Below are 10,439 nucleotides of genomic sequence, written 5' to 3' on the forward strand. Positions count from 1 at the left end.
GCTAGCTAGTGATGAATTTTGACACGATTAAAATTATGATATTCATAGTCAAAAACTATGTTGAGAATTTCCACAGTTTTTGTATTATTGTTTCAGGACCAGTTATTTTTTTCAGCGTTTTCGTAATGCAGTCACATACAAACTGGCCTCAAAAATAAGAAAACAGTAGAAAAAGTTTTATAAGCTTGTATCAAAAATTCTTAAATCCACGAAGACTATCTTTGCTTAGTTCCACCATCGACCACGAAGCGAGAAGGCAGCACTGGCTGGACTGCCTGCCGTCGGTTATCACCGGCAAACAACTGTGCTCGATAAAGGCTCTTCACTCTTATTTATTGACAATTTACAATTCAGTGTTGACTTAGTCAGCGACCAGGTGCGATGTAGTGATATCAGAGAACCTGAGGGGGAAGAACGATCATGGCGCCACTCGATCCTTCCCATATTAGCGGTCCTCGCGTGTTTTGTGGTGAGTATAGCAGGATTAGCGAATAGCTCTGAGGTTCCTGTCAGAGCAGCAGGAAGCTGCAAGGATTAGTACAGGATGTGAAATATCTGGAAGCCAATGCCACATTTTAAGGATAAAATTATTGCGAATTGCGTTAGTATTGTTTTTATCATCGACGTTTACCAGTCGCACTATATTTAATTTGTGGAAAGGTGCATTTCTGAAGTGATTCACATTCCTATACGTTTTTAGTTAAGTTTCTTCCGATGGATTATTGTGCTGTAGTGATAAAACATTTTCAAATACGTATTTCAAAAACTGCTACCAAATATTCTGTGGTATTGATGTAAATATAAATATTTTGTGCAAATCCTAATCTACAACGAAAGCGCAATACTGGTTTTGTTCATTTAGTAATTATAAAATTTAATTTACTCTACCTATGACCACACTGATGCCATTCTTCCACTGTACATGGGCAATGAGGGTAGCTTCTGAATCGGGAGTATACTGTTTTTTTCGTTTTGCCAATCGTTCGTCAGCATCTGTTTGTTTATTCGATAGCTCTAAACCAAGTACCTATTTATTTGATGAGTTGTGCTTTGTTATATTCAGCATTTAAAATGCGCAAAAGCTTTAATTGTTCCAGACGTCAAATATTTTCGAAAATATTGCTTTGTAGTTGTTCATATTCAAAAGATGAACAACAACAATTTTTTGTTTTCTCTATTTGTTTTGTTTTTTGTGCTTAACAAAACAAATATGGATTGGCGTAATTGTTTTAGGATATCGTGTTTCGGGATTTATAAGACAAAATAGTAAATTACGTAGTTCAAACTTAACGAATAGATTCAAACTTATACTTCGTCCATGCCCAACCGATTGTTAAGGTAATTAACGTTATGTTAAAACCCAACGAGAACTTAAATTCTTCTTTCCCTTCAAATAGCTTGAATCAGTAACTATCCATCTTCCAGCCTACAGTCTTTAATCGGTTGTTTAGGTTATATAAAATTGTAAGTTTCGAAATATTTATTGACTGACACACGTGTTTACACTTTCGAAATACACGTGTGCTTGTTTTCCATTAATTTTCATTTTGTTAAATTACAGATAAAAACCCAATTCTAAACTTCAAACCTTAAACGGAATAATTCGTTAGCCTTTAAACAACCTAATTCAGTTTCTTTTCATTAAACATTACAAATTTAGATTTTCTAACCACCAAATTATGTTAAAATACTTGGTTGCGAAAACTTTACAACGATGCCACAAAAATATTCAGATGTGCATTAAATTATTGGCCTTCGCAAATGTTACTTTAACTATTAATTATAGTATATGTTATCATTGCAAAACTACTTGTTTTTATTGTTCTTTTAGTTCATTATTCAAATGTTTTATTTATAACCTCATTTTTAAATTTACCATGAAATAGTTTAGTTATTGTTTTGAACAATATATACACACAAAATTTATTTACTAGTCTAGAAATTTCAGGAATGACTCAAGGCCCATACTATGATTCAAATAAAGTGCCTGTATAACAGGAAATTTTGAAAATTAATTTCTTCTATGAACAATCCCATTTGTGTTATTTTTTCGGACACGTACAGAAAAAAATCGCAAATAAAGTATTTTTTCAACCAATGAATCGCACAAAAACCGCCACTGTGGATTGTAATAGAATCCCCTTATACTTCACCCACCTAATATGGACGTCGCGTCGCAACCATGGTTATTTCATCTTTGTAAACAATCTACTCCAATCTATGTTTTCAGGGATCATGTGTGTCGTTTCCGAGGCCGGAAGCGGAGGCGAGACCGAGTCCCAGTCCCAAGCCACTTCTCGATAATCTCCTTTACTCTCTTCTGACACCCTTGTTACCTCTGCTCTGTGAGTTATTAAGCCTTGTCGATGGAGTAGTGGGTCTCCTCGACACAGTACTGGAACTCCTACCTGAGCTACTGGGCTCGGGACAAGTCCCTTACGACACGGTGTCCACTCTATTCCCTGCTGTATAATCTAAACATCGCTAAACAAGTGCGAACTTGACATGGACTACTGAATGCGTAAAACACCATAAAAGTGCAAAAGAAAAATCCCAGGTATATTTGTGGCTACCGTAATTTGATGTGGTAGTTTACAACTTAAACAAATTCAAAATCAAAACCATGTTAAAATTGTTTAAAACAGTACAAATTAATCAATTTCTAAACAATATCTTCTTTCATTAATAAACAAATGTCCAAACTAATATTTATGTCTTGAAATAAATATTTATTTGTCATAAATAATTAATAATTACAACCAAAATGCTTTTTTAATTCCCAATAAAATAAGGTCCATTATTTAGTAGTGTAAGGCATAATTTAAATAAGACAATGTACAAATAGCCAAATTTTTAATAAAAACATTATTTTGTGTTTAGTAGATTCTTACCCTAATCTAATAATTACTTAAGGGAATATCTCTAATTGTTAAGATAAAAGTGTATTCTAAATTAAGTTCTAAGCAGTTGCTTTAAACAATTCTTGTAACGGTGACTATGCCATTGGTTTTAATTATTTTTACTACAATTCTCTTAATTTAAACTAGTTGTGATTTTAAAACACTTTAATATATAACTTAAGATGATAATTATAGATAATACATGGATATTCGCATAAATTTAAACCTCTATACAACTAATAAATTATTTAGTAAATTAAGAAAACGCTTATTCTATCTAATAAATAGTTAAGATACAACTAAAGTTACAACATTATTACTCTCTCGTTAACAATATAATTAGCTAATTAGGATTATATATAATATAATAAAAGAAACTAAATGCCACAGCTATAAAATTATATACTAAGTGATGAATTCAAAAAATAAACTATGAAAGTCCAAGAGGGGCATTAAATGGTATAACATTAAGAAAAAATTGTTTAATCCTTTTTTAAGCTGCTGAAACATTTATAATATAAATATTACTTAGTGTGTTCAAAAACCTATATCTAAAGTAACGTTATTGTACATATCCGGTAAAATTACTCGGCATTTGATTACCCATTTCATTATCAAGTTTATAGGAAATCTATAGATTCCCATAATTTAAAAGGAATGGGTGGATTTTAAAACTGCGTTCTACAAATGTATTAAAATAGCGTTTTGGATTATAAACTATGAATGAAATGAGTAATTTATTAAATTTTTTAAATTACCCTTTACAAAAAGGGAACATGACCCTAAATAGTCCTGTTGGCCCTAAAAAAGAGGTGGGACTGAACCTAATTGAACAGAATCATTTTTTGTTGAAAGCAGTAGGCAAGACTCTGAGCGCTGCATCCCAGCGGCAAGTTGTGAATTTCCTTATGATTAGAGGTTAAATTGAAAGTTAGAGAGATAAACTAAAATTATGTTTTTAATCTGCCTCTCACACACTTAAACTGACAGTACTGCGATCATCCCACTACACTGCATAGTGACAAATTTTTGGGTTACGTTGTTTTACTAACGTTAAGAGCTTATATGTGTTGTTGTGTTAGTTTAATTTTGCTGCGTGGAATTTTTGAAGAGTTCGTTAAGATATAAGGTCGTCAGAAAGTTTGTATTGCTAGAATTTGTGAACGCTGCGCAGCTTATTCATTTGGATTTTAGGGATTAGAAGCGTGATAATGGTTGGGGATAGAGAAGAGACGGGTACATATACTGGGCATTTAGAATTTATAACAACTAAGAATTTTCAACTTCGAGAGAGATCCATGTCTCTATACTTAGTTTAAAGGCCACCATTTCCAGACCCATAAAATGGAAAACTCCTGTGTGGGACACTTACGTCTTAACATAGCGCCACTTGTTCTATTTTGCGATAAAGTTTTTGAAAAAGCCCCCTAATTATTGACTCATTAAAAAAAATTATCGGGCGGTGGTAACCAACTACTTCACATGACTGAGTACTTCCTTTTATTTCTTTTTTACTATCATTATCCAGATTAAACATCAGCAATCGATAGTGACCAAAATTGTTTTTTTAACTACTGTTATTGTAACTTTTACTAATACAGAATTAAATGTTTAATTCAGGCGATGAACTAAAGCTAGAATTAGAATTCCAACAATTTTCCAAACTGCATCGTCGATTGTTAAGAACGGTAGTAAAAAACTAGAATATTTTAAACAAGTTGTATCTATTAAAGTAACTTAGAAGGTTATAAATAAATACACACTATCCTACCTCCTGACAGTAAAAACATTGAAATTAAATTAATTAAAACCTTCAGTAGAGAATTGAAGAAACTATAGAGTCGCGGCATTGTAGTAATATATGTATAAAAATTTTTACCAGTAGTGGCCTGTACAACCCTAGGCGGCCGCTAACCTCGCCAAATGTCTAGTAGTTCGAACCTGACACACAGTACCAGAAGAAAATGTCCTCTGTTGTGTTTATTATACATTTACTAAGTAAAGTATTAAAGGTTAAACTCTTTCATGGATTAAAGGTTAATAATTTAAAATATTAGTTTATTAGACCTACCCCCCCCCCCCCCCACCCCCCCCCCCCCCCACCCCCCCCCCCCCCCACCCCCCCCCCCCCCCACCCCCCCCCCCCCCCACCCCCCCCCCCCCCCACCAACAAATAGACCAAAAAACCACTTTAAGGGACTGTATCTAACTTAATTTAATTAAAACTTCATGTACGTATCTCGTGGTTGGTTGTATTTTGGTTAGCCTAACAAAAATATGATCTGAAATAAAATTATCATTTCAACATTTTCATGATTAGGGCTGTCAGCCTTCAATTACGATTTCTACCAAAATTGCAATCTTATTAGATATATACCTGCATTATATTGCAGGGCTTTCAGGTCAGTACTTTTTCCGACGTGGCTGTGATCGACAGGGTTACATGGTATAGTTTCAAAAATATTATAATACGACTATTAATGAGAAGAAGCTATGAATTATTTATAACAATAACAATTCATCCATAGGTTATATGCAATAATAATATTATCATAAAATCCGAAATTTAATATCGTAACTAAAGTAATTAAAAATACTAAATCACTTAATTATAAATACATAATTAAATAGTACAATATGAGTCAACGAATATGAAACTTTTTGACAGTAAGTTTGACAAGTTCTGTAATTCGAACTTTGATTCCTACTAGCACCAGTAGTGGTTGAATATCTTGTGGGCTAATATTGTCTACATGACAATATTATTTATTTATGTATGTTTTAAGGATAGGCCCAAACATCTTTTAGGCCTTATTCTACCTGTCCTCATGGGAAACTGGTCTGGGCGAGGATCTTATCAAACATAATAAAGGGGAGAGTCGGTACAGTGGAAAATTAACAATTCCAATAAAAATTGCAACGATCACGCACCAGAATCTGGTGACCAGATTCCATTCTGCGGTATCTCTTAACTCTAAATTCGACGCCTTAGACCGCTCGATCTCCGACTCGTGGGTTTCTTCTTCTTTGCTTCAGAAGTTAAAATTGTTCTGACTGTATTAGTGAGTATATTATACGATCATTGGCCACTATATCTTAACCATATCTTTCTAAAATCATCTATTGCAAGAATATTCCCTCCATTTTAAGTGTCTGAAAACGTTGAACGTCGTTTAAAAACATTTTAAGAGAACCAATATTGGTTTAAATACAAAATTGGGATCTCATTTTGTATAATTTATGCAAAAAAAAAAACTTTTATTTGTCAAGTTACTATCTGCCTTCGAACATCTCAAATGCTGGCTATAATAATAACATAAAACAATGTTGTGTATCTACGATTAAGTAGTACGGTTACGTAGTTATCAAGTGGTACTTTAATTTCAGTGCTCTAACACCATGAAAATGTGCATTAAAATACTGGAATCACAAATTATATCAAATAAAGTAATTCATGTTATTATTGGTTATATTATCAAATCAAATAACCCATATAGTTAAGTAATGATTATTTTTTAATACTTGTATTCCCAGATTTTTACTGGAAATATAATTTTTAGTTATACGTGATTATATATTGTTAAATTCAATAAAATATGAAATTCATTTAACGTTAGAAAAATACTAAGGGAAGTGGATCTGCGACCGGCATGTTTTAAATTGATAATGCTCTTCTAATTTAAAACACATTATATCAATAGCACAAACAAAAACAAAAAAAAATAAAATTTTCCTGATAGGTGAAATTATGCTGATATCATACCCCTTTATGTTTCCGGTTCTACAATTTGAACTTTTCTGTTACCTTCCGTCCAGTATGTAGCATTTTAACGAAATATTAAATATACACTTTAATAATTAATTAATACATTTTTCAATTTAGCTTGGTGCTACTCAAACGTGATGAGTTTAATACTTTTTTTATTATTCTAAAACGTTATGAAAGTTTAATTCTTGCATCTCCGCCCACAGTACGGTCACATACATATAGTTTTACGTTATTATAATAAGAAATTACGTTCAATTAATCTTAAAAATAACTTGTGTGTGGTAGTAGGTGAAGTTACTTCTTTAACTATATTTGGATAGTATATCACTCACTTTACTAAGAATTAAAGTCATATTTATTGTTAATACTAAATATAATAGAATTTTCTATGTTGTTTATACTATGTGTTAATCATCTAATAGGGCTTGGCTTTTACAATATATATTTTTTTAATTTGGATAAAATATTTGCAGATGTTTGTATAAATAACTTTTAAACATGAAAACGTGAAAGAATATTTAGTTATTAATATAGCCATTTAAAGCAACACCATTAACTCTTTGCGGAATACCTATTGTTATAAAAAGCTTTATTCCTTTAAAAATAGGATTTAAAACGTAATAAATTAAAACCTTCCTTTATAACGTAATAAATCCAATTCGAAATTTTAAGAGTCCACAATGAATTAGTGCCGGTTTTTCTAAAACCATACATTTCTATATTATTTCCGGTAAATTAGTTTACGGATGAATAAATAAAAAATATATCACAAATCACATGTCCTTCAGAATCATGTTTACTTACGAAATGTTTCACCATACAATCATCTAATAGTTAAGATTAAAGTTTGCTTTTTAAATCCTTACAAGAAAGAAGAGAAACAATAGGCCAAACGCACTCCTTTCCACGTCCATTATTTCAGTATTAACTTAACTCTTATCACACGTGGTTAGCTTTGTTTGCAACGTTGTATTTGTATTTACTGCAGTAATCAAAGACTCCATAAACAATTGTTCATAACTGAGGACTTCATTGCTTCTACTTGTTGGTATGTACAATGCATTGGGTTCATTTGCATTAGATTGTGTTATTTAAATATTAGAATATTTTTCTTTGATTATACGGTTTGTGCAGACGTACCATTACATCGTTGGATATTGATTCGTGCACTTTTAATCCTGTCAGAAAAAAAATATAAAAAAACTTTACCACAGAACGCATCTTTTTCTTCTAATCGTTTTAGAACATTTACAAAGGTAGGATTAGAGTTGGTTTTCCTTTCACATATGTACTGTTGTAGAAAGTATTGTGAGTTTTAGAATTAGATAGGTTTCGAACCTCAGAATCTCTTAATTTCGATTTTTCATCACAATAATTACAAGTTAGAGCAACTACTGTATATTTGTAAATGTACGGTTTCTCTAACATTAAGTATGCATTGCTTGGTCAGTAATGTAATGCAGATATCAAAGATAAAGTCACTGTCTTTTATCTTCTCACCTGGAGGCCTGGGGATCAATGTTTAAAAAGCTTTTTCTGTTTTAAATACGATTTTAAAACGTTTAAAGGGTTTAGCGCTATTGATCTTGCTTTGTTGTCCTGATCAATTACAGATACAAATAAGCAGGCCTATCAAAAATTTACATTTATAGTCACCCCTTTTTGAGCCATAGATTTTGCCTTCTTTTTTCCGAACAAGAAAATGTATATACAAAACACGGGTCTGAGAGGCATACTTCTGTTAAAAGACAACTAAGATGAGTTTTATTACAGTCTTACATTTATAATGAAAGTTAGATAGTGACTTTGCCATTGATATCTGCATTACATTAATGACCAAGCACTGCATACTTAACGTTAGAGAAACCGTACATTTACAAATAGAGTTGCCCTAAAACTTGTAATTATCTTATCTGGATAAACCCTGTAGGTTACTTGGTGAATTAATAAAATTGTAAATTAATTATGATTGTGCTGTCATTAAAGCATGACAGATATATATGGCGGGTGTAAACTTGTATGATTAGAGGTACTTTAAATCTCAGGTACACCATGATATATTTTCATTGAATCATTTATAAAGTTACTAATCACCCATTTATTTTTATTACTAATTATATTGGTACTATTATTAGATTCGTAAAATTATATACTCTGCAAAAGCTAGACAGTCCAGGTATTCATTATTTTTTAATGCATTCAGTTTATTCTCTGATAACTTTGAATATGGAAGTCTCATTATTTTAAGTACTTTTTTGTCTTGAAATCCATTACTTAAAATGTCGTTTTTATCTACACAAAATAAAATCATTTTCAGGGTTAAATATTTTTCACCGTTTATTTGAAATATTCCTGAGTTATTCAACATTCAAAATATATTTTACCACTTTAATGCCATCTAAATGTTTATTAAGAAATATACATACATGATATATTTGTTAACATTCGAGTAAAATAAATTAAAAAAAAAGTCATAGGGTGTTTTTACTATAATTTGGTAGGAAAGGAGGGCCTTATACTATAGTTTCCCAGGTGTAAGTGTCGGGGTTAGTATAGTTTTATCATACATGTTTCATATAATTAAATGTAAATTAATACTAGGAGTTATTTACCTGCATTTTGGCTCTAACTTAACTTCATAAAATAAGTAAGGATTTACTATATGATCGTGAAGGCAACAGGATTTTCCGGATATTTTTCGTCGTTAACTGATATAAAAAATTAGTAACACTACATGATCTCTTCTCTCTGATCTATTCTTCAAGTAAATGACCAACCTAAACCAAACTACAATGTAGGTTAAAATAAAAAAATCATACCAGAGCGTTGTGACACCTAATATATACGGTTATAAAATAACCACAATCTAATGGAATCATAGCAACTATAGTGTGTGTCATCTCTATATAGATTAATACAAAAACTTTCACTTATTAATTAAAAACACACACTAATTTTAACAGAACTAAAGAAAACAGATCACAATAGATCTGCACTCACCAACCAACCACATAGAACTGGCCAAACACATATAGTAAATGGTGATTCTCACGGCAGAAATAAGGAAGCGACCAAAAAGGAGGAAACGGCAGGGTATCTGATTTTTGTGAATTTTTATTTGTATCAATGAACGTTGGCAAATTTCCAGACAATATTCTGTTTTATTCAATATCCATTCATCATCAAAAACAAACTTTTCATATAGAATTACTATGCATATTACGAAATAACAAATACCAAATGAGACAGAATTTTTAACACATATGCTATTAACCAAAAATAATATATTTTTAACGCATAAATATTATTAAATACACTTTACATATAGGCAACAAATCCTTATGAAGCCTTTAATTTCCGGTCAAACCTTTACAGAACAGCATCAATACTAAATTTTTAATCAAATTTTAACTAACAAGGATTTGTTTAATTCAATATCTATTTTAAAATTTTCTGTTGAGGTATAAAATTAAACTGTCAATTATATTCATAGTAAATCAACTAATAAATTAGATTACAACTAAGTGTAAATAACTTTAATTAATATGATGTTATCGTTAATTTTACTATTTTTAATTTTGCTTGGGTAGGCATTGCTGTAAAATAGTCTTCATTACATATCTGTAAAACGTTACGGAGGAAATTTTTGAAATTATTTGTGTCTTTCGCCAATAGCAGAGCGTGTTCAGAAACCTTCAAGAAGCGCTTTTTGTTTATCTCCTGCCATCGGGGTCTGAAACATAAATATGTTATAATAATCACAGGTAAAA

General features: G+C 31.2%; 1 long non-coding RNA gene across 1 annotated transcript; it reads left to right on the plus strand.

Moving 5' to 3' along the window:
• Positions 1–415: 415 nt before the first annotated feature.
• On the plus strand, positions 416–2,875 carry LOC124366567. Its single transcript, XR_006922830.1, has 2 exons — positions 416–469; positions 2,231–2,875. It is a non-coding gene; the product is annotated as an uncharacterized LOC124366567 (long non-coding RNA).
• The last annotated feature ends 7,564 nt before the right edge of the window (positions 2,876–10,439 follow it).

This window comes from Homalodisca vitripennis, chromosome 7, assembly GCF_021130785.1.
Source record: "Homalodisca vitripennis isolate AUS2020 chromosome 7, UT_GWSS_2.1, whole genome shotgun sequence".
Classification (NCBI taxonomy): Eukaryota; Metazoa; Arthropoda; class Insecta; order Hemiptera; family Cicadellidae; genus Homalodisca; species Homalodisca vitripennis.